Raw genomic sequence first — 21375 nt, forward strand, 5'->3', positions numbered from 1 at the left:
AGAAGTGGAGTCTACAGTTGACTTACTTTAAGACAAGAAGTATAGGTCAGGAGGACTATTTGAAACTGAAGGAAGAAGAGAAAAGGGTTGGAAAGTAGGCCCCCAAAAGATAAGAAACCTACTGGATTCTGTAAGAAAGACTTATATATTTATCTGGAGTCTGAGAAAGGGGAGAGGATAGGGCAGGAGCAGTATAGGATTTGAGAATTTTCCGAGATGGACAAGTTACGGCTTCAAGTAGTTCAGTAAATCCCAGACAACATAAATAAAAAGGAACCTGTATCCAGAAGCATCATAGTGAAACCGCTGGAATTTAAAGACAAGAGGAGAACCTGTCCTGAGTACAGAAGACAAAACGTACATGAGCGAATGGTAGCAGTAATTCAAGTGATAGCAGACTTCTGAACAAAAATAGTGAAAGACAGAAGATAGTTCCTTTCAGTCCTTTGAAGATACCCTATTAATTGCTAAGCCTGAATTCTAAACAACAAGGATACCTGTTAAGGGAAGTGAAACAAAGATATTTTCAGACAAAACCAGAGAGTTTACTTCCTTCCTGGTGACTGAGGATAATGGTGTGTATGTGTGTGTGTGTATGTATGTGTGTACCTGCATGCACACATGTTCCATCGTGTCTGACTCTTTGCACCCCCATGGACTGTATCCCACCAGGTGCTTCTGTCCATGGGATTTTCCAGGCAAGAATACTGAAGTGGGTTGCTATTTCCTCCTCCAGGGGATCTTCCCGACCCAGCCATCAAACCTGTGTCTCTTTCAACTCCTGCATTGGCAGGCAGATTTTTAACCACCGAGCCACCTAGAAAACCCTGTGGTGTCTGCCTAAATCTAAATCTTTGCACTCATTCTCCAAATGAAGAATACAAATCAACAAGAGCAAATGAAACCATGCCTACCTTGTGCTTTTAACATAACTAGACAGAATACTAACTTCAGACTATCTGCACATAATCTGAAAATGTAGCCTTAAATTCCAGCTGCCTATCTTGAGAATCTATGGCAAATCTTTGTAGAACGGATGGATGTGGGGAAGACAGGAATCTGGAAAGACACTGTGGAAGGGAGATAACTGTTAAGAGTACGAGGCAGACTAGAGCTCTTGTGACAGGCAAGGGACTTAAAGCTTTGCAGTGGGGCATTGTAGGAGCAGTGGGGGAGAGCAGGGTCTGTCCATCACATGGCTAAGAAAGTGCTTCCTGGTAGGGATTAGAGTGTTGAGTATTTTGAGGCTTGTGCAGCTCAAATCAAGTGAAATTGTTCCATTAAAGATTCGGACCCTTTGGCCTGAGTTCCAGAAGACTCCGTTAAAATAACCTAGAAGGCTGGGATAGGATGGGGAGGGAGGTTCAAGAAGGAGGAGACATGTATACCTATGGCTGATCTGTGTTGATATATGGCAAAAATCAACCCAATACTGTAAGGCAGTGACCCTTCAATTAAAACGTAAAATGCAAAATATTCAAAAAATGCAAATGCCTGTAGGTACCCCAAAACCACCACCCCACATATGTCTTTAAAATGTAAGATTTTTCAGGCATCCTGTAAGAGGGCAGTGAGACTTGGAATGGGACACAGAACAGTGTCTAGAGGTGGGAGAAGCAGAAATTGGGGAGAGGAGGAGCAAGGGATAGGATGCTGAAGGAAAGAAAGCTTGATCTATTTCATGATTTTGCTTAGGGTCAATCCTATTTGGTGTCTCTCACCTCAGGATAAAAGTTTGGGTGTCCTGTGTTATTCCTCCCCATGTTTTTGTTTTGATTTGTAAGCTGTGATTGACATAAACTTTTCTAAAACTTGTTAGCAGTTCTCAGTTCCTTACCTACTTGAATTAATTACTCTGTACTTGATGACAGGAAAGGACACATCTGATAACTGGATGTTTGTGAAAGGCAAAAAGCAAATGTTCATTTTCACATGTGAATGAATAGTTCATTAGTTAACTGAGTACTCTACCAGGAGGTATTGTATAAAACCATCTGAAATCTTTTAAGACTTAGCAATCTTGCTTAGAAAGTCAGCTCTCAAAATAACTTTTTGGGACTTCCCTGGTGGTCCAGTGGTAAGGAATTCGCCTGCCGATGCAGGGGACATGGGTTCAATCCCTGATCCGGGAACATTCCATATGCCACAGGGCAACCAAACCCATGAGCTGTAACTACTGAGCCCACTCCCCCTAGAATCCATGCTCCACAATAGGAGAAACCCGGGCATCACAACTGGAGAGTAGCCCCTGCTCACAGCAGTGAAGATCAAGCACAGCCAAAAACCGATTAAAAAAAACTTTTAAAATTTATAACTTTTTGAACTAGAGAAGAGGCATTTGGCTGCAAGAGGCAAACAATAGGGAATTTTAACGCAAAGGGCAGAGGAAGAGGAGGAGGGTGGTTGGAAGGGAGCTTTCATCCTTGAAGGAGAAGGGCTATGGGTGAGCCAGGGTGGCTGTACTGGGGCAAGTGGACCCAACCCTGCTGCCGCTAGACAGCAGACTGTCTGTCCCAGTCTGTTTTCCAGTGGCCCTCTGGAGGAGCCGCACAGAAGTGAGGAGAGATCAATAACCACATTTTCCAAGTTCAGAAAGACTGAGCCTCCTGAGAGCAAAGGTGCTGATCCATGCTGCCATCTCGTGCGGGCATCTCATCTACCCCACCACACCTGCCTGAATTCTAAGTGCAGGTGTGTGGCAAAGTGGAGAGGAAAGTCACCTCTGGAAACATGTATTTCCTTCTTGGAAGTTAAGGGCCATGAGCTGCAGGGGAAAAAAAAGCAAATTTGAGTATGAGAGGGAGATGTAGTAAGTAGGTGTGAAACCACACACCTCAGATGGGACTGGAACCCACAGTTTTCCAACTGTCAGAAACACAATTCAGATGTGATAATGGGTGACAAGATTCAGCTAACCTTCAGATAGGATGGAATCAGGAGGTAGAATCAGCTGATGACTTAGTACCTGGAACAAGGACTGAATTTTAGCCCTGGGCCAAGAATGCCACTGCAATGAGAATAGGTTACTGGCCCAGCTAGAGTCCTAAACTCCAGTGTGGAGGAGCTTTACAATATTTTTAGCCAAGACACATTGCTTTTAACTCCACTTACATCGCCTTTACGTTGGTTTCCAATGCTAGTTAATGTCTGCTGGGAGAGCTGATATTTGAAAGGCTTTTGGTAGCCACTTCTGGATTTGTGGACTGACCAATTTTTCAAAGGCTAAATAACCATCCCCGGGTTAGATACTTGAAAGTGTTTTTTTACTACTCCGAGGTGGTTAAGTTAACATACTTAACAAATATGTTAAATACATATTTGTCACACTATCTTTGGTAAAATATTTTAAAGTAAATTATACTCAATATAACATTTGATTCCCAAGGCACAATGTTCAAGACAGAATATCCTTTTGGATTGATAAGTGTGAAAGTGAAGTTGCTCAGTCATGTCGGACTCTTTGTGACCCCATGGACTGTAGCCTACCAGGCTCCTCAGTCCATGGGATTTTCCAGGCAGGAATACTGGAGTGGGATGCCATTTTCTTCAGGGGATCTTCCCGACCCAGGGATCAAACCCGGGTCTCCCACATTGTAGGCAGACACTTTACTGTCTAAGCTACAGAGCTCTAAGGTTGATAAGAAGTGTAATAAGACTTAAGTCTTAAACTTAAGCACAATATTATAAACTTGAATTTCCCAAATTGTCTTCCACTGAATAAGGTGTTAATAGGTATTAGATGAAAAAGTAGGGAAATACGGAATTAAACTAAAAAGTTATCTTTATTGCTCATGTGTATTTCGAGAGTTTCCCAAACATATTGATAGGGATCAGGCCTTACTAACCAAAGCATTTTTTTTAGAACTAATGATATGCTCATAGACTAGAGATTGGCAACCTTTTTCTGCAAAGTGGCAGATAGTTTAGGCTTTGTGGGTCATACAGCCTGTTGCAACTACTCAGTTCTTCCCATTGTAGTGCAAAAGCAGTCAAACACAAAATGTAAATGAATGATTGTGACTATTTTTGTAAATACACACCCGTTTCTGTAAATAAAGTTATATTAGCTTTGACACTGGGGGATACTGTCAGCGTATTTTGGGAACCTGGACAAGGCTAGAGGAGAAAGAAGAAAGGACTGCCTTGTTGTGCTTGTTTAGTTGCTAAGTCGTGTCCGACTCTTGCGACCCCATGGACTGTAACCCACCAGGTTCCTCTGTCCATGGGATTCCCCAGGTAAGAGAACCGGAGCGTGTTGCTATGACCTCTCCCGGGGGATCTTCTAGATGGACCCGGAGATTGAACCCAAGTCTCCTGCCATTTCTGCATTGCGGGCAGATTCTTTACTCCTGAGCCACCAGGAAAGTCCTTTTCCTAGGGCATTTTTTCCATTAAAACATAACAAGTGGGTCCTGAAACCAACTATCCACTAGAGGGCAGCAGAGGTGCAGTTTTGCCTCAGTGCCATTCTTACTGCTGCTGCTGCTGCTAAGTCGCTTCAGTCGTGTCTGACTCTGTGCAACCCCATAGATAGCAGCCCGCCAGGCTCCGCCTTTCTGGGATTCTCCAGACAAGAGCAGTGGAGTGGGTTGCCATTTCCTTCTCCAATGCGTGAAAGTGAAAGTGAAGTCACTCAGTCGTGTCCGACTCTTCGCAACCCCATGGACTGCAGCCTACCAGGCTCTCCGTCCATGGAATTTTCTAGGCAAGAGTACTGGAGTAGGGTGCCATTGCCTTCTCCAGCCATCCTTACTACTTGCCTTTAAAATGTTGGGATTAGCATTTTATGAGATAGCACTTGGTACAGTTGGGTATCACATCAAACATTGTATCCTCTACTGTAGAGAATTAGTCAAATTAATGATAGTACCAACTTAAAGTTACAGTAGCAAGGCGCGGTAGCGTAGCGGTTAGGCCGGCAGGCAGGCTAGGGTCCGAAGGGGACGAATGAGGATGAGATGGCAGGATGGCATCACGGACTCGATGGACGTGAGTCTCAGTGAACTCCAGGAGATGGTGATGGACAGGGAGGCCTGGCGTGCTGATTCATGGGGTTGCAAAGAGTCGGACATGACTGAGCGACTGAACTGAACTGACTGAAAGTTACAATATTAACTCAGAAAATACTTCCTAATGAAAGCTGTTGCTGAGTTTTTAGTAGTCTTTATTTCAGAGAATCAAGATAGATGAGTTTTCTTGAAACAGTATTTTAAGACACTTTAAAATTTTATTGATCAAAAGTCTTTGTCATTGCGCAATCTAAAATGAAGGCTAAAATGGAAAATTATTAATGAAACCTCTGATAAAATACATGGGTGAGACTTCTTCCATCCCCGTTTATTAGCTGTGAACAAACCTCTTAATGTCTTTGTTTCCTTATAACACAAGATTGATTCTTGAGATAATGAGTTTTTAAAGTTCTTAGAGCTTGGTTGGTATCCAGTGCATGCTGGCTAGGTCAAATCATGCATCAGTGAGCTACTGGAAAATTCCTTCCAGCAGGATATGACATTACAGGGCAAGATGACTTAAACCAGAAGAACTTGCAGGCCATGTGGAGAACAAGAAAACTTATCAGCTTGATTCAGTCATTTTTATTTTATTTTTTAAAGTATTTATTTGGTTGTGGCAGGTCTTAGGTTGAGGCATGCACGATCTTTAGTGGCAGCATGTGGGATCTAGTTCGCTCCCCCTGCTTGGGGAGCTCGGAGTCTTAGTCACTGGACCACCAGGGAAGTCCCTGGGCAGCTTTTTTAAAGTATCTCACCGTTACCCAAAAGTCATAATCTGGGGCTAAGAAGAAGTTAGCATGCATAATCTTTCACATTTTGAAACAAGTTACAGTATTATAAACTAAAACATTGATTTCAAAATCATATTAAGATTGATGTATCAAGTATAATACTTAAATATTTTAGATATTTAAAGGGAAGTTGTAATATTTCCTAAGCAAAAATGGAAGGGACTATGATTTGGGGCATATGAGTTTACTTGTGGATAACCAATCACAATCTCCGCAAACAAGACTACCTTGGAAGAGCTAGTACAGATGACTCCTAAGTCTACATGGATTGGAAACCAAGGCATTGCTCCTTCAAACATGAGACCTTGGGAAAGTAAAAATAACTGAACCACCCACATTAGTCTTCTCATTCATACAGTGTGACAACAACAGTTCCCCTCTCACTGGGTCATTGTGGTGATCAAATGCCAAAGTTTCATAAATTTATTAGTTCACCTACTGGTAGTGAAGACTCAATGATCTGTTATTTTTAAACATGATTTACTTAAATCCCATTTGAGAATACCCATTGTAAGTTCCTCTAATAGATGCCATTTCAAATGACTATGAACCATAAACCCATAATCAATTCTATCTATAGCAGCCACTGCACTATTTTAAGTTTCCAATTTTGTTCATGATTATAAGCTTTATTTGGATTACAGGCTTGGGCCTCATACTCATCACCTTGAGCCTCATGAAGGAAGCAAGAAGATTTGCTCCCTTCATATCGTCCTTTCCTTAATACTAAGAACAGTGCAGGACATATGCTAGAAATTCTTGTTGAGTTGAACCGAAGACTTGGTTAAATTACCTTTTGTCTATTACAAGTAGAATGTATTGTGTGATTAGCAGTGCCAGGGGGCAACAGTTCTTCAGTGGCTTTATTTAACATATATATAATGCCTTTTTAAAAAATGTTTATTTGTTTTTGGCCATGCTGGGGGCTTTTCTCTAGTTGTGGCAAGCGAGGGCTACTCTCTAGCTGAGGTGTGCAGGCTCCTCATTGCAATAGCTTCTCTTGTTGCAGAGCATGGGCTCTCTGGTGCATGGGCTACAGTAGTTGTACTACGTGGGCTCAGTAGCTGTGGCTCCCAGGCTCTAGAACACAACCTTGGTAGTTGTGGTGCACAGGCTTAGTTGTTCCATGGCACGTGGGATCTTCCCAGATCAGGGATCAAACCCATGTCTCTTACACTGACAGGCAGATTCTTTACCACTGAGCCACCAGGGAAGCCCTTTACAATGCTTTATAGATGAGAAATATTCATAATCCTGGCACTTAGTTTGATAAAAATGAGTTTTTAAAACTGAATTCACATACTTGGATTCATTTTCCTGTTAAGAAAATGGAAGAAAACAATAACTAGTCTTTTATCCATGACAAAAGAATTAAGAATTGTAGGGAATTGGAAACACTGGGTTTGCTTCTGTATTTGCCTGTTTTGCTGACATTTTCACTAAAAGTGACTTCAAGTATAGGAGTTCTAATGGATCATTCATTCAATAGTTATGAATGTAGTTTTGCCTTGGCCCTGTTTTAGGTGCTAGAAACCCCATCCTAGGCATTGGCTGCAGTAATAGCTAATACTGAATTAAAGATACTAACTTTTGGGGACTTCCCTGGTGGTTAAGTGGCTAAGACTTCACACTCCCAATGCAGGGCCCAGGCAGGGTTCAATCCCTGGTGGGGGAACTGGATCCTACATGCAGCAACTAAGACCTGGTGCAGCCAAATAGATGTCGGTCAGGTCACTCGCTCAGTCATGTCCTACTCTTTGCAGCCCCATGAACTGCAGCACGCCAGGCTTCCTTGTCCATTGCCAACTCCCAGAGCATGCTCAAACTCATGTCCATTGAGTTGGTGATGCCATCCAACCATCTCATCCTCTATCATCCCCTTCTTCTCCTGCTTTCAATCTTTCCCAGGCTCTTTTCCAATGAGTCAGTTCTTTGCATCAGGTGGCCAAAATATTGGAGTTTCAGCTTCAATATCAGTCTTTCCAATGAATATTCAGGACTGATTTCCTTTAGAATTGGCTGGTTGGATCTCCTTGCAGTCCAAGGGACTCTCAAGAGTCTTCTCCAACACCACAGTTCAAAAGCATCAATTCTTTGGCGCTCAGCTTTCTTTACAGTCCAACTCACATCCACACATGGCTACTGGAAAAACCATAGCTTTCACTAGATAGACGGTAAGGTAATGTCTCTTGCTTTTTAATATGCTGTCTAGGTTGGTCATAGCTTTTTTTCCCAAGGAGCAAGCATCTTTTAATTTCATGGCTACAGTCACCATCTGCAAGTGATTTTGGAGCCCAAGAAAATAAAGTCTGTCACTGTTTCCATTGGTTCCCCATCTCTTTGCCATGAAGTGATAGGTCCGGATGCCATGATCTTCGTTTTTTGAATGTTGAGTTTTAATCCAGCATTTTCACTCTCCTTTTCCACTTTCTGCCATAACGGTGGTGTCATCTGCATATCTGAGGTTATTGATATTTCTCCCGGCAATCTTGATTCCAGCTTGTGGTTCATCCAGCCTGGCATTTCACATGATGTACTCTGTGAAGTACATATAAGTTAAATAAGCAAGGTGACGATATACAGCCTTGATGTACTCCTTTATCAATTTGGAATCAGCCAAATAGATACATAAGTTAAAAAAACATACATTAATTTTTTTACCTTAAATGTGGCACTCTTCAGACAACAACTATATGAGTAGTACATTTGTGAAGAATCAGAATTTCATCTTTGAAAGTTACAGGAAAATATTTTGCTATGTGAATTTACTAAACCAGGCAATGAAATCTTTTGTTTACATTTTTCAAGTCACAACCCTTACATTTTTTGCTTACTTTATGTACATAATGTAAATGCATTCCTTTTGGTGTACGCTTTTGAGTTTTGACAAATACATATAATCATGTGACTGCCATCATGAGTTACTTACAGAAGAGCTCATCACACCCCCCATATCCCCTCGTGCTGCCTCTGTCATTTCCTAGGACTGCTGTAATAAAGACCATAAAGACCGCAAACTGGCTGAATCACACAACAGAAATTAATTTCACATTGGTTCTGGAGGCCAGAGCTGGTTCCTTCTGAGCCCTTTTTGGCCCCTCTCCCCTCCCTTTGGTTGGCTTGCTGGCGGTTGTTGGTGTGCGGAATCACCATCCTATCTCTGCCCTCGTCTTCTCCTGGGGTTCTCTGTGTGGATGTCTATGTCACAATTTCTCTCTGTCTTTTTTTTTTTTTTTATAAAGACACCAGTCATTTTGAAGGAAGGGCCCATCCTACTCCAGCAAGACTTCAGCTTAATACATCTGCAATGACCCCATTTCCAAATAAGGCCACACTTTGAGGTACTGGGGAATTAGGACTTTATATGAATTGATTTAGGGGGTGGGGACACAATTCAACTCATAACAGTAGCCAGCCACTACCCCAACTGTCATCCCTGGCAGCCGCTGACCTGTTTTCAGGTCCATAATTGTTCCTTTTTCAGAATGTCACGTAAGTAGAATTACACAGTAGAGATTCTTGTCTCTGGCTTCTTTCATTTAGCATACTGTATTAGAGATTCGTACACATTGTTGCCTGTATCAGTAGCTTATATCCCTTTTTATTGCTGAGGAGTATTCCATTCAGTGGATGTACCAAGTTTGCTTATCCATTCACCAGCTGCAGGATATCTGAGTTAATGTCAGTTTTTGGAGATCATAAATAAGCTTGCTATTAACATTCACATTCATGTTTTTATATGACTGTAGTTTTGATTTTTTTTTTTCCTGGTGAATTCCTAGGAATGGAATTACTATGTCACATATACGCAGGTAGAGTATGTTTAACTGGATAAGAAATTCCCTAATTTTTTCTAAGGTGACTCTACCTGTTGCATTCTCACCAGCAGTGAATGAGAATTTTTGTTTCTCTGCATTCTTTCCAGCAATTAGTATTTATTTTCAAAACATTTTAGCTACTGTAATGTAGCTATTGTATTGTAATGTAATAGGTACATTAATTCTTAGCGTTTCTTTTTTTTTTTTCTTTTTGGCCATACTGCATGGCTTGTGGGATGTTAGTTCCCTGAGCAGGGCTTGAACCCATGCCCCTTGCAATGGAAGTGTGGAGTCTTAACCACTGGACCACCAAGGAATTCCCCTCTTAGTTGTCTTAATTAGCATTTCTCTAATAGATATTGCTTAAAAAATTTTTTTTAATATGGTGGGTATCTACTGTTCATACTATACTTGTTATGCTATGTAAATCCTGTCCTCTCTTGACATTTGAGGACTCTCTTTGTATCTTTTTCTTAGAAGGAAAATCACTTTGTTTTCATTACAGGTTTTAAATCTTGTTGTAATATATTAATTAGCATGTGACTTAATGGGCTTTCCCTGATGGCTCAGCAGGGAAAGAATCTGCCTGCAGTGCAGGAGAGACAGGAGATGTGGGTTTGATCCCTGGGTTGGAAAGACTCCCTGGAGGAGGAAAATGGCAACCCACTCCAGTATTCTTGCCTGAAAAATCCCATGGACAGAGGAGCCTGGTGGGCTACAGTCCATGGGGTCACAAAGAGTTGGACATGACTGAGCAACTGAGCAAGCAAGCAAAAGTGTTGCAAGTATTACTGCCTATTAAGACAATTAGCTTACAAACATGCTTTCTAAAATGTGAATAGGTTATAACCGCCAAGCACACAAAAGTTGATGATTGTGGCTGTTATTTAAATACACATTTTGAAAAATGCATGATTTTTAGACTACATTTCTGGAAGGTTACAGAAGAACCCAATTATGGTGGTTGCCTCTGGACTGGAAAGTTGTTAACAGTGGGACAAGAGTGGAAAGGAAACTTGTTTTTCACTATTTCAAACTAGGCAAATATCTTTCTTTTAAAAATTGAAATAACTACAAACAAATAGCTTAAAAGCTAATTTCCAGCTTTTAATTAAGCAGCTCTGAGTAGGGAATCATGAATTTATAAATTTAACAACAAAAATGTTAACTTTTTAGGTTTCCTTGAGAATTTGTTGTTATGAATGTCATGATAGAATGTAGAATTCTCTCCTGAAGGAATGCATAGCATCAATATTTACCAGTTTTTGCTGGTAATTACTACAGTTTTCACATTAACTAGACTCATAATAATCTAGTTTCTCTTTGTCTCTAAATGATGTTTTTGGATCCATTCCCCTTGATGACAAAGAATGGGCATGTTCCCACAGAGATTCTCACGAGTTATTTTACATCACTCATGGGGCAAAACACATCTTATTTCCTCACATGATGCTCAGTTTCATTCTCTAAAGAACCAGTGACCCAAATTCTGTGTGTAACAGGAACTTGAAGTTTTGTGGCATCGGAGGACTTTGATCTTGAAGCCAGCCCAACAGCAAATGGAAACCAGTCTTCCAAGTCAAAGTCCTTCAATGACCCTTATCCTTGGGCATCATTTCCCACTCACCTACTTCCTACAGTTTCCATCTTATCATCTGGCCTCCAGACCTCACTGTCTCCCCTTTGGACTGCCTCCAGACCTGCAATCTTCTGTCTTGTGCAGCTTGGAAAGAGCAGGACTCTGTAGGAGTGAAACAGAAAGACTTCTATTCTTCTCCACCCCCCACCCACCCCAATTACACAACCCCAACGCACCCAGGCATATTGATTGAAATGTCAGTAACTCTTCCAACATCCTCCTGTCACTCTAAATCTTAACAACAGCCTCAATTCTATCACTAAATTTTCAAAACACTTCAACAGCCAGCATTCTGAATGTCATAATGTTAAAGCTCTAGTTTTCTGCTGGGAAGCCTTAAATTGGGCAGGGGGCAGTGTGGCCAACTTCTCCCTTTTTGTAATGTACTCTTCTCCCCTTCTGTCTTGATATGCCTGGCTGCCTCCAAATCTCCCAGAATTTGTCCTCTCTCCCTGAGGCAGTGGGAATCTGGCACTGACGTCCTCTGGGCACTTTGGGCTTGGTAACTATTTAAATCTCATTCTCCACATCTTGTCCTTGAGATTCTGTATCTTGTGCTCTTGCTATGTAGAGGGGTTTGGTTCATTAAGTGTTTGGTTTTTTATCTGATGGGTGTATCTTTGGTTACGTATTCTGCCTGCTCTGTGTTAATGTTACTCTGATAATTTCTCTCGTTCTTCCTTTTTCCTTGTGGTATTCCATATATGTGTGTATGTATATATTTATATATTGTTGTTGTGAAAGTCACTCAGTTGTGTCCAACTTTGCAACCCCATGGACTATAGAGTCCATGCAATTCTCCAGGCCAGAATACTGAAGTAGGTAGCTGTTCCCTTCTCCAGGGGATCTTCCCAACCCAGGGATCGTAACCAGGTCTCCCACACTGCAAGCGGATTCTTTACCAGCTGAGCACCAGGGAAGCCCATATATATATACATATATAGTGGTGGTGGTTTAGTCACTCAGTCATGCAGTCATGTCCGACTCTTTTGTGACCCCATGGACTGTAGGGGTCCATGGGATTTCCCAGGCAAGAATACTGGAGTGGGCATTTCCTTCTCCAGGGAATCTTTCAAACGCAGGGATCAAACCCGGGTCTCTGCATTGCAGGCAGATTCCTTACCTACTGAGCCACCAGCGAAGCCCAAATATTCATTTATAATACATATTCTAGTACAGTTTCTAAAACCCATCTTTAAAAGAAATGAGTTCCTTGATCTATTGTTCCTATTTGCAAGAGGTCCTTGGAGAGAAGGTTGTATGTAGTTGATAATGTTGTATCCCAGTAATTTTTCTTATGATTGAAGGTTTTTTAGGTACACATACATCTATAATTTTAGCCTTTGCTACTTTTTAGCCAACTGAGATTAATAGCTGTAGAAACTGCTGCGGGATGTTTTGCTCCACTCTGCCTCACTGCAAGGTTGTTGTTTTTTTTTTTTCTCACAGAAATGGCTTGTCAGTGTAATTTCTTGCTCAGCCCTGCCTTCACTGCTTTTCTTCAGATTCAGACTCAAACAGGAGAGACTGTCCCGTTGACTTTTTATGACGGAACACACTTCTGGTTTTCCTCAGACACATCTGGTGCTTCTTTTGTGTCTCCTTTTTAAGCTTCTTTTCCTTTCTTCAGCCACCAACAGGTAGTCTGAATTGTTTAATGATTTCTCGTGGCTGTGCCGGATCTCCGTCGCTGTGCTCGGGCTTTCTCTAGTCGCGGCGCGCAGGGGCTGCTCTCTGGTGTGGCGCTCAGGCTGACTGCGGAGGCTTCTCTTGTTGCTGAATGTGGGCTCTAGGCGCTCGCGCTTCAGTGCTTGCAGCTCCCGGGCTCTGGAGCAATGGCTCAGAAGTTGTGGAGCATGGGCTTGGTTGCTCTGAGGCACTGGGATTTTCCTGGACCAGGGATCGAACCCGTGTCCTCTGAATTGGCGGATTCATGTCCACTGCACCCCCAAGGAAGTCCCTGGTTGTTTCTTAAAGAGTGAGCTGCTTGGGGCACAGAGTGAAGTTTCCATTAAAAGGGGCATTTGATTCTGCTCCTAATTTTTATTTCCACACTTCTCTGAGATTGGGGGTTAATATGCTCACGGAATCATAGGGAAAGTGACCTTCCTCGTGAATTTCTTGGGTGCCAAATTAAGCATTTAAAAATTATCGGTGCTCATGGACTAGATGAATTAATAAAAAGGACAACAGAGAAATAGCTTTATAATAGAAAAAAAATTCCAAAGAAATGAGGTAAAATGAATTTTTAAAATATTCTGATATAATAAATGCTATTCTTTAGAAAGTTATTCTTTTATTATGAAACCCAGAATCATAGGCTCAAGGAAAGTTAATTAAAATCTAGGAAATGTCTGTTAATCTAAAATGAATTGCAGTTTGGGGAGATCGAAACTTGTTAAGTTTAATATATTAAAAATTGGGGCTATCTGCCTAGCAGTTAAATTTTTTATGCTGTATGTTTTGTATTAAATCAATCAGAAAATGGATAACTGCGAATCAGGTGTGATTTATTAAATAAATGATTATTGCTAATGCCATAATCTAATTAATGTAACATAATAATTCCTTTATTTTTTTATATAGGAACTTGGAAGGGGCAGCTTTACATAAACACTCATCTGCCTATTTACAATTATTTTAAAATGTAAATTTAGGTCTACCATACAGTGTCAGACTTTATTTTGGGGGGCTCCAAAATCACTGCAGATGGTGATTGCAGCCATGAAATTAAAAGACACTCCTTGGAAGGAAAGTAATGACCAACCTAGATAGCATATTCAAAAGCAGAGATAGTACTTTGCCAGCAAAGGTCCATCTAGTCAAGGTTATGGTTTTTCCAGTGGTCATATATGGATGTGAGTTGGACTGTGAAGAAAGCTGAGGGCCAAAGAATTGATGCTTTTGAACTGTGGTGTTGGAGAAGACTCTTGAGAGTCCCTTGGACTGCAAGGAGGTCCAACCAGGACATCCTAAAAGAGTTCAGTCCTGGGTGTTCATTGGAAGGACTGATGCTAAAGTGGAAACTCCAAATACTTTGGCCACCTCATGCGAAGAGTTGATTCATTGGAAAAGACCCTGATGCTAGGATTGGGGGCAGGAGGAGAAGGGGACAACAGAGAATGAGATGGCTGGATGGCATCACCGACTCGATGGACATGAGTTTGAGTGAACTCCGGGAGTTGGTGATGGACAGGGAGGCCTGCGTGCTGTGATTCATGAGGTCACAAAGAGTCGGACACAACTGAGCGACTGAACTAACTGAACTGACAGGAATTTGGAATTGGGTACTTTTCACAAACATATACCTTTATTTGTCAGTTATAATTCATTTAAGATTTAAGCCTAGGGACTTTCCTGGCGGTCTAGTGGTTTAGACTTCGCCTTCCAAGGTAGGGGGCGAATCCTGGTTGGGAAGCTAAGATTCCACATGCCAAAACACGGAACAGAAACAATATTGTAACAAATTCAATAAAGACTTTAAAAATGGTCCACTTGAAAAAAAAAAAGACTTTAAAATGTAAACTTAGGTCCACCATTTGAACATGTTGATCAATCTCAGATTTGTATCTTCAGTCAAAATTTCTCTCTGAGCCTTAGCCCCAGACATTTGACCTCAGTGTGTTCTGAGCTCCCCTACCCTCCCCAACGTGTTGCTTCTATCAACTTCCTTGTCTCAAGAGATGGCATTACCATCAGCCACACCCAAGCCATGACACACAGACTTGTTCCCAACCTCATCCTCTCCCTCATTCTCTACGTCCAATGAACTGCTGTGTCCTCTCAATACTGTCTCCTCCACATGAATTTGTCTTCTTTTTCCTTTTGCCCTGATACTTCCAGAACTCCAGACTGCTCTGGTGGCTAGTCTGGTTTACCACAAAAATGATCTCATGGGTCTAACCCTTGTGCGACCTCACCTCCAATCGAGTTGCCACACTACAGTCAGAGTTTCCATCTAAGCATTGATGTACACACACTGCTGTGTGGCACAGGGAGCTGAGCTTGGTGCTCTCTGTTGACCTAAATGGGGCAGGGGAGGGGAGGGAGATTCCAGAGGGAGGAGACATGTATACATGTAGCTGATTCACTGTGCTGTACGCAGAAACTAACACAACATTGCAATTATACTCCAATTTTAAAAAAAAGGTTTTAAGAAGAAGAAGAAACTAATAGAAAAATTATCCAAAGTAAGTTCTGTCATCGATCAGAATTTTGCCAAGTCTTGATCAAAGTTGTGATTGAAAGCTCGATTATCATAGACTCTCAGAAGTCGGTAAGAAGCAAAAAGCAATTAACCCATGGGGGAAAAAAATAAGAGTAAAATGCAAAGCTGTTCAAGTTGTTTCCCCATTGGCCCCTCTTTTCCCCCCAAAGAAAGTCTAAACTCCCAGCAAGCTCTTCATTCTGAATTTTATTTTAGACTCATCTCCCACCTACCTTAACCCTGCACTCTGAGTTCGGCTTTCAACAGGACCACGGGCTTCTCCAGTGCTTTCTCTCACATCTGAGTCTTTATATGAACTGCCCTCTGCCTGGAATGTCCCCTCCCACACATGCCTTCAGGACAAGCCTAGCCTGTCCTTCAGGATTCCAGCTAGCTCTCTTCCCCGAAGCCCCCCTGAACCTCCCCCTGAAGCCTGGAAGTTGCTCCCGTAGCTCACAGGGCACTGCCTACTGTATTGTGTTATACAAGCTATGGGTGGAGATTGATTGCTGATTACCTCATGATACCCATTCTCTCCTCCTTTCACATAATAGAGCCCCGCATCTTTAGCTGCCACGTGAAAGTGAAGTTGTGTCCGACTCTTTGCAACCCCACGGAAATCTACCAGGCTTCTCCATTCATGGGATTTTCCAGACAAGAGTACTGGAGTGGGTTGCCATTTCCTGCTCCAGGAGATCTCCCCAACCCAGGGATCATAGGGGTCTCCTGCATTGCAGGCGGCTTCTTCACCGACTATACCAGGGAGGAGGAAGGTGGAAGAAGGAAGTTTATCTCCTAAGCCAGGCTGCTTAATGCAGATGTACCAGACACACTGGAAGGGAGGGAGGAGGCCTATCTGGGCAGAGAAAAATTTTATGTTAAATTTTTCTTGTCTTGCCATAAAATATGAATTTTATTTCATCATTTGTAAGATACTTCTTTATAATGGGCTATAAATCCAAGTTGCCTGCACTTCACTGCAGAGGGTGTTGTTAGCTAGTTTTTCCCCAGTCCTATCTTCCAAGACTGTTTACTACACAAAACATCCTGAAAAGGGTGGTCTGCTACCAAGGGCCAGAGAAAGGCTTAGCTTACAGTTCAGTTCAGTCACTCAGTCGTGTCCAACTCTTTGCGTGTCCAACTCGCAGCACGCCAGGCCTCCCTGTTCATCACCATCTCCTGGAGTTCACTCAGACTCAAGTCCATCGAGTCCGTGATGCCATCCAGCCATCTCATCCTCGGTCGTCCCCTTCTCCTCCTGCCCCCAGTCCCTCCCCAGCATCAGAGTCTTTTCCAATGAGTCAGCTCTTCTCATGAGGTGGCCAAAGTATTGGAGTTTCAGCTTTAGCATCATTCCTTTCAAAGAAATCGCAGGGTTGATCTCCTTCAGAATGGACTGGTTAGATCTCTTTGCAGTCCAAGGGACTCTCAAAGAGTCTTCTCCAACACCACAGTTCAAAAGCATCAATTCTTCGGTGCTCAGCCTTCTTCACAGTCCAACTCTCACATCCATACAAGACCACTGGAAAAACCATAGCCTTGACTAGGCGGACTTTAGTTGGCAAAGCAATGTCTCTGCTTTTGAGTATACTATCTAGGTTGATCATAACTTTTCTTCCAAGGAGTAAGTGTCTTTTAATTTCATGGCTGCAATCACCATGTGCAGTGATTTTGGAGCCCCAAAAATAAAGTCTGACACTGTTTCCACTGTTTCCCCATCTATTTCCCATGAAGTGATGGGACTGGATGCCATGATCTTCATTTTCTGAATGTTGAGCTTTAAGCCAACTTTTTCGCTCTCCTCTTTCACTTTCATCAAGAGGCTCTTTAGTTCCTCTTCACTTTCTGTCATAAGTGTGGTGTCATCTGCATATCTGAGGTTATTGCTGTTTCTCCTGGCAATCTTGATTCCAGCTTGTGTTTCTTCCAGTCCAGCGTTTCTCATGATGTACTCTGCATATAGAGTACAGAGAGAACTGTACTTGGAGAACTGTCTCCCAAGAGATAGCAGTATTCTGTCCCTTGAGGCTACTTGAATATTAAGAACTTTCCAGAGTAATGATAAGACTGGAGAAACACTTTTATACCTCAGCGTGTAATCTGAGGCTTACTGGAATATTAAGAATCCTCCTTGCCCAGGGTTTGAATCCTGATAAGACTGGAGCAACCCACTGCAACCCACTCAGTATTCCTGTGAAATTCCTGGACAGAGGAGTAGGCTATAGTCCTGGAGGATTTGGACACGACCTAACACTTTTGGTGATAAGTGGTTAAGATCCTTCTAATTCTGTGGGTTCCCCTGGTTGGGGAACTAAGAGCTCATGAGCCTTGTGTCATGGCCCAAAAATGAAAGAAATTGTTGGAATTGCTAGCCAAGAATCAAGGAATTTGGATAGCCTTAGAAACCATATCTATACCTTCTACTATTTGTTGTGGTCTGGGCGTAGGTTGGAAAAGAATTTCCAGACATGAGGCAGAATGAGAGGGAAATAAAGTTTATTAGAGTGGGAGACGCTGTTAGAACAACGAGCCAGCTCAAGGGAGAAGTGACATTGAACAGGGGTCCTTAGTCCCTAGTACCCAGGGTACAAGGAGTGGGATAGGGGTCTTGCAGGTCATTTGCTGATTGGATGAGGCACGTATACTGGGTTGGGGGAAGAGTAAGGCAAATACCTTCTCTCTTTGGGGTAGGAGAGGAGACAAGTTATGCTGCTCAGGAGGACCTGAAATCCATTAAGAGTTGCAGTATGAGGTGGGGGAGGACGATAAAGGTCAGATTTTTCTGTTCCTACATTCCAAGATCCTCCTTGGTTTTATCTGCTCTGATGTTGGAAAAGATTGAGGGCAGGAGAAGTGGGTGATAGAAGATGAGATGGTTGGATGGTATCACTGACTCAATGGACATTAGTTTGAGCAAACTCTAGGAGATAATGGAGGACAGAGGAGCCTGGCGTGCTGAGTCCATGGGGTTACAGAGTCAGACATGACTTGGAGACTGAACAACAACAAAAGAAAGTGGAAAACCCAACAGATGTAGCAGAAGTAGTCGAAGGCAATTAGCTGGGACTGGCAGGAGCCACAAAGGATAGTCATTATGCAAATACAAGACCATGAAATGCCAGTTTTCCTTGCAGAGATAACCTCAGAACTGGTTTTACACCAAAAGGAAAGGAAGATAAACGCATAATGTTTTCTTTCAGCACAATTCACCCATTCAGATCAAGTTGTCAGCATTAAACAAGCTAATAGATTTTGCTTAACAGTTAAAACTGGCAGATGGTTTCTGATGTAAATGAAGTTCTTACATTCTGGCTTGGTCTCCTTTTGGCATCTCTCTTCTCAACTTTGAAGGTTTTCTCCTAAGTTTTAGGGCCAAGGACACACAAGAAAATAAACAAGGAAAATAATCTTTAAAAAATGTAGTAGTCCATTTCACACCAATTTTGCATCTCATGAGCTGTAACATGTATTTGCAGAGGCAAAGAATATCTGTTTTATTTTCACCTCTTAATCCGGATGGCGATAAATGGCTTTTTCTTCTTCTCACAATCTCTTTCTAGAACCCACCCAGGTTAGTGTTACCTTGCACTTTATAGGAAAGGACCTTATATGATTAGGGTGTGTTCAGGACCTGCACCCAAGTACTGCATTTTGGACACTTTTGTTGGCTATTATGGCCACTCCATTTCTTCTAAGGGATTCCTGCCCACAGAAGTAGATAAAATGGTCATCTGAGTTAAATTCACCCATTCCAGTCCATTTCAGTTTGCTGATTCCTAAAATGTCGATGTTCACTCTTGCCATCTCCTGCTTGACCACTTCCAATTTGCCTTGATTCATGGACCTAACATTCCAGGTTCCTATGCTATATTGCTCTTTACAGCATCAGACTTTGCTTTCATCATCAGTCATATCCACAACTGGGTGTTGTTTTTGCTTTGGCTCCATCTCTTCGTTCTTTCTGAAGTTATTTCTCTACTCTTCTCAGGCAGCATATTGGGCACCTACTGACCTGGGGAGTTCATCTTTCAGTATCCTATCTTTTGCCTTTTCATACTGTTCATGGGGTTCTCAAGGCAGGAATACTGAAGTGGTTTGCCATTCCTTTCTCCAGTGGACCATGTTTTGTCAAAGTAATGCTCAAAATTCTCCAAGCCAGGCTTCAACAGTACATGAACTGTGAACTTCCAGATGTTCAAACTGGACCTAGAAAAGGCAGAGGAGCCAAAGATCAAGTTGCCAACATCTGCTGGATCATCGAAAAAGCAAGAGAGTTCCAGAAAAACATCTATTTCTGCTTTGTTGACTATGCCAAAGCCTTTGACTGTGTGGATCACAACAAACTGGAAAAGTCTTCAAGAGATGGGAATACCAGACCACCTGACCTGCCTCCTGAGAAATCTCTATGCAAGTCAAGAAGCAACAGTTAGAACTGAACATGGAAAACAGACTGGTTCCAAATCAGGAAAGCAGTACATCAAGGCTGTATATTGTCACCCTGCTTATTTAACTTATATGCAGAGTACATCATGAGAAACGCTGGACTGGATGAAGCACAACCTGGAGTCAAGGTTGCTGGGAGAAATATCAATAACCTCAGATACTCAGATGACACCACACTTATGACAGAAAGTGAAGAACTAAAGAGCCTCTTGATGAAAGTGAAAGAGGAGAGTGAAAAACTTGGCTTAAAACTCAACATTCAGAAAACTAAGATCACGGCATCTGGTCCCATCACTTCATGGCAAATACATGGGGAAACAATGGAAACAGTGACAGAATTTATTTTGAAGGGCTCCAAAATCACTACAGATGGTGACTGCAGCCATGAAATTAAAAGACGCTTGCTCCTTGGAAGAAAAGTTATGACCAACCTAGATAGCATATTAAAAAGCAGAGACATTACTATGCTGACAAAGGTCCATCTAGTCAAAGCTATGGTTTTTCCAGTGATCATGTATAGATGTGAGAGTTGGACTATAAAGAAAGCTGAGTGCTGAAGAATTGATGCTTTTGAACTGTGGTGTTGGAGAAGACTCTTGAGAGTCCTTTGGACAGCAAGGAGATCCAACCAGTCCATCCTAAAGGAAATCAGTCCTGAATATTCATTGGAAGGACTGATGTTGAAGCTGAAACTCCAAAACTTTGGCCACCTGATGCAAAGAACTGATTTATTGGAAAAGACCCCGATGCTGGGAAAGATTGAAGGCAGGAGAAGAAGGGAACGACAGAGGATGAGATGGTTGCATGGCATCGCCAACTCGATGGACATGAGTTTGAGTAAACTCCAGGAGCTGGTGATGGACACGGAAGCCTGGTGTGCTGCAGTCCATGGGGTTGCAAAGAGTTGGATATGACTGAGCAACTGAACTGAACTGAACTGAGGACATGCACTCATTTAATCGGGTCTCAGGCAATTCCTTAATGAGCTTCTCTGGTTCCTTTATTCTGACCTCAGTTGATTTTCTCTGTAATAAAGAATGCTAACTCCATTTGTTAGGGGTTGTGGTTCTGTAAGAGTCGGACACGACTGAGCGACTAAACTGAACTGTGGTTCTGTAAAGAGCTCAAATATATTATTATGTGTATCCCTTGAGGGGGAATCAGGACCCTGCCTAATGGGGTCCTCTTGGCTGCTCCTCTCTTGTCTCTGCATCCCCTCCCTTCCCTGATTAGCAACTCTTGGAATCTGCCCTTTAGGACTCAGGAAAGATCATGGCGTCTGGAGTCTGTTCCCTACAAACAAGGAATGGGGAACATGGAAAGGCCCTGTAGCCCCTCGAGTCCTGCTTAGTTTCCTAAAGTTGGGAGCTGGGAGACACTCAGAGAAAGTTCAGAGAAGGAAAGAATATTCTTTGATTGGCTATCGCCTAGCGCCTAGGTGGCTGTTTGTGACCTGCTGTCCTTG

General features: G+C 42.3%; 1 long non-coding RNA gene across 1 annotated transcript; it reads right to left on the reverse strand.

Annotated features, from left to right (window-relative positions):
* Positions 1-611: 611 nt before the first annotated feature.
* Positions 612-15772, reverse strand: LOC121817721 (uncharacterized). Its single transcript, XR_006057762.2, has 3 exons — positions 15701-15772; positions 11249-11362; positions 612-8341 (listed from the first exon to the last, which is right to left on the reverse strand). It is a non-coding gene; the product is annotated as an uncharacterized LOC121817721 (long non-coding RNA).
* Positions 15773-21375: the final 5603 nt, after the last annotated feature.

The sequence above is a fragment of the Ovis aries genome, chromosome 23 (genome assembly GCF_016772045.2).
Source record: "Ovis aries strain OAR_USU_Benz2616 breed Rambouillet chromosome 23, ARS-UI_Ramb_v3.0, whole genome shotgun sequence".
Lineage (NCBI taxonomy): Eukaryota > Metazoa > Chordata > Mammalia > Artiodactyla > Bovidae > Ovis > Ovis aries.